Here is a 3,556-nt window from a genome sequence, read left to right on the forward strand (position 1 = left end):
AAGTCAGGAATAGTGCACTAATGGTTAGTGGAGGATTGTGGATGTATACACTGAATATTACGTCTCGCAGTTAAGAAAGTATGTGATTAAGAAAGATGAGATAGTCCAAGCTCAGGGCTTAAGAGAAATCAGTTTAGTGACTAGATTGCAAGGTTCAAGTGTTACGAGGCAATAATATTGTTCTCGTCATGTAGTGGAACCATCACAGGATGGAAAAGGCTACAAAAGAGATGAATGAAACGAATGACTAGTATCACAAGCTAGAATACCAGGTATGCAAATTTCGGGACGAAATTTATTTTAAGGGGGGGTAGTATGTAATGCCCCGCTCTTTTAAATATATATTAGATTAAACATGTGCATTAGTTATAAAATTCTTTTAATTATTTATTGTGACTATTTTATTCAGATAATATTATTTCAGCAAAAGTCTGTATAAGAGATACAGAGCTGCGATTTAATATTCAATCATGAATCAAACCAATAATTAAATTATTGGTTTAGCTACACGTTTGAGACCTTGCAGAATAGAGTGTGTGCAACAGCTGCTGCCTGCAAGAACAACTCCCATCAGCTACAATTGAATGTAGCAAGTTCTAGAAAAAAGGTTGGCTAGATTAACCAACAAATGGGGCATTAAACGTAAATTGAAGGCCACTTCATGAGAAAAAAGGAGAATGCAAACACTAATAAAATATGTTCCACTTTGTTTTCTGGAATGGTATTTTCATATATGGTCATGCTAGGAGCATATCCCCCTCCCAATTCAAAAACATATTCATGTTTGTCAAAAAGGGAAGGCAGCAATTGTCAAAAAGAGGCAGCTCAAATTTCCACTTATGCTGCCACCTACCACAGCTCCATTGCCTATAAATTGAGCCCCTCGCAGCAGCAGTAGAATCACCCAAAAACCCCAAAACCCCAGAACAACACCAAAGCAGAAAATACTCCTTTCTGTTTGAAAGAGCTCAAGTGAGCTCCCTTCGCCGGGCTGTTTCTTCGCCGACCGGCCACTAGGCTCTGAACCGAGAACGTGTATTCGTTCCTCCATCTTCAGGCTACCAAACCCAACAATCGAAAGGCCGAAGCCTTCTCTATATTTTCCTGACCAAAGGCCGCAATATCCTTCGGCGGCCAACGTCGAATTCCCGACTTAGCCACCGGCCAACTTACGGCCTTCGTTTCTCACTATCCTTACGACGAAAAAGGATCGAGAAACCACCGTTGTGTAGCCTGATCTACCTCGCACGAGGAAAACTAAGTCGTAGACCTTCGCGGCTAAACACCATCGCGGAACGACGACCGGAAAACCCCCGACGAACAACTTCCATTAGTGCTCACTTGGACAAGGGTAAGTTGACGCCCTTATTTCGATGCATTCCCGTTTCTATTATATTATGGGAAATTTCTGGGGTATATATGGGAGTGTGGTAAATATTTGTACAAAGTTTCATGTTATTTGAACTTCGTTTACCACCCTTTTAAAATTTGAGAAGTCTACTGCCCGTATCTGTTGAAACTGTCGTGAGGCAGATGATTAGGTTAATTATTTCAGTAACCATATGTTGATATTTAGCTCTCAAATTTTTATTGTATGAAGATATATGTGTTAGCTATCTTCATATAAAATTTGAGGTTATTCCGGTAACGTTTGCTTTTTTTTCAAAAATCTGGACTTTCAGTTGGCAGAAACTGCCGAATCTGGTAGGCGATGGGAAAATCGCTATATCTCTTAAACTACTTGGAGTTTTTCAACATACGTTTTTTTCAATTAAACTAGACTCAAAGAGGTTTCTATTGATATAAAATTCGACTCCATACGAGTTCGGAGTAAAAGCAGTTTATTAGTTGAAGTTGAATCTATACAGTTTTGTTGAGATGGAAATAATTCCTATTAAGGATTTTAAAGTTTTATTGTTGATAAAATATCACTTTTAGATTATAAATGAGCTATTGATGTGTATATATATATATTGGTGATTGGCATTATTAAATGGGGAAAAGGAAAACGTTTTATGTTTATAGAATTATTCTTTATTTATAATAGATAAATAAATGAATAATATAAAATGGAATTTCCTACATCCTCAAAGGTACATGAAATATTTTGATAAAGGAAGAACGATTGCATATGAGTTAGATATAGTCGTTAAAGGAAATATGGGTAGTTAGAGAAATGAGTGAATAGTGATTCACTGCATTTGTTGTTATCTTTTCTATTATTCACTCGAACACATGTTTTCGTGTTATCAAAGGTTCAAATAAACAAAAGCGTCTGAGTAACCTATCGCGCTAAGGAAAGAGAATCATTGTCTTAAGTAGCAAAACACTGCAATCAGGTGGGCATTACTTTTACTATACGTATATAGAGATCCCCTGCGTGTCGTAGGCCTCTTATACGAATGAATGCATGAGATGATTTAACTGTTAATTTCAGTTTTATATATCTATCAAACGAATTTAATGTTACATTTAAACAAGATATTTCATTACAAAATCATTGAACTGAAAATTATTTCAATTGTTGTCTTGCCATAAATGTTTAAATTTAGTATGATATCTATCTGCTTTGGCTTTGCCAATGATGCAATCGAATTCGGGTCCTGAGCAGTTGATAGCTATCCTGCCAGGGCTAGTGTACACCAGTGACCGTGAGTCATCTAGCGGGTTGGCCGGTCAAGTGACCGTGAGAGGTGGCCACCTCTCCGGCACACAGTTCCAGATATGATAGATTACAAGAGAACTTAGACTGCAGTCGAACTTTAAGAATCACAAATGAACTTAGTAAGCTTGGGCCTTTTTAGCGAAAAACTCCCTTGCTGTACTGTTTATGATGGCATGACAATTTACAGTTTTGAAGCATGTATTTTTATACCTAGGCATACGTGCCCACTGAGTGCTTTTGTACTCAGCCCTGCATATGTTTTCTAAATGTGCAGGTTGAGCTGATGTGATGATGGTGCTGCAATGAGCGGAGTCTCCAGGGTTGTTAATAAATAGTTAACCTGTCTAGAATATGTCTTCATACATATGTCTAGCTACTTTCCGCTGCAAGATGTTGTTGATGTTATAGTATGTTATGTCATACTTTGAGTCTTAAGAGAATGGTTTCATATGATGTATAACTTGATTAATGCTATTAATTAAGTTTTATGCTGTCTTTCATAGACTATTTTCAATTGAGTATTCATGAATAAAAATGACGAGTTTTATTAAGATGAGTAAGTGTTACGGCTATAAATGACGCCCCTTTTCTTCCCCTTCTTCTTTAACCCCATCCCTAGTCGTAGATCACTCGGCTTAACTATCCTTAGTTAGGGCGGGCTGTGACACATCAAATCTAATGCATTCACTGTAAAACTTAATGCATTCGCTGTTAAAATTAATGCACTCAAAAAAATAAAAAAAAATTGCTCCCTTCAGGATTCGAACCCAGGATCTGCATTCATCCAACAAGATGATACATCCACCGTAGATCTTGATAATCGAATGGTTGAAAATGGTTCTCCGTTCTTTTTTTATTTATGGTTCTTTTTTGAACCTCTCCCTATATATA

At 37.1% G+C, this 3,556-nt stretch overlaps 1 long non-coding RNA gene across 2 annotated transcripts; it reads left to right on the forward strand.

Annotated features, from left to right (window-relative positions):
* Window positions 1–902: 902 nt before the first annotated feature.
* On the forward strand, window positions 903–3,216 carry LOC131021963 (uncharacterized). 2 transcript variants are annotated; one of them, XR_009101113.1, is made up of 3 exons: window positions 903–1,351; window positions 2,256–2,339; window positions 2,940–3,216. It is a non-coding gene; the product is annotated as an uncharacterized LOC131021963 (long non-coding RNA). The 2 variants fall into 2 exon arrangements; XR_009101112.1 differs by lacking the exon at window positions 2,256–2,339.
* Window positions 3,217–3,556: the final 340 nt, after the last annotated feature.

Source organism: Salvia miltiorrhiza, chromosome 4, assembly GCF_028751815.1.
Source record: "Salvia miltiorrhiza cultivar Shanhuang (shh) chromosome 4, IMPLAD_Smil_shh, whole genome shotgun sequence".
NCBI classification, from domain to species: Eukaryota; Viridiplantae; Streptophyta; class Magnoliopsida; order Lamiales; family Lamiaceae; genus Salvia; species Salvia miltiorrhiza.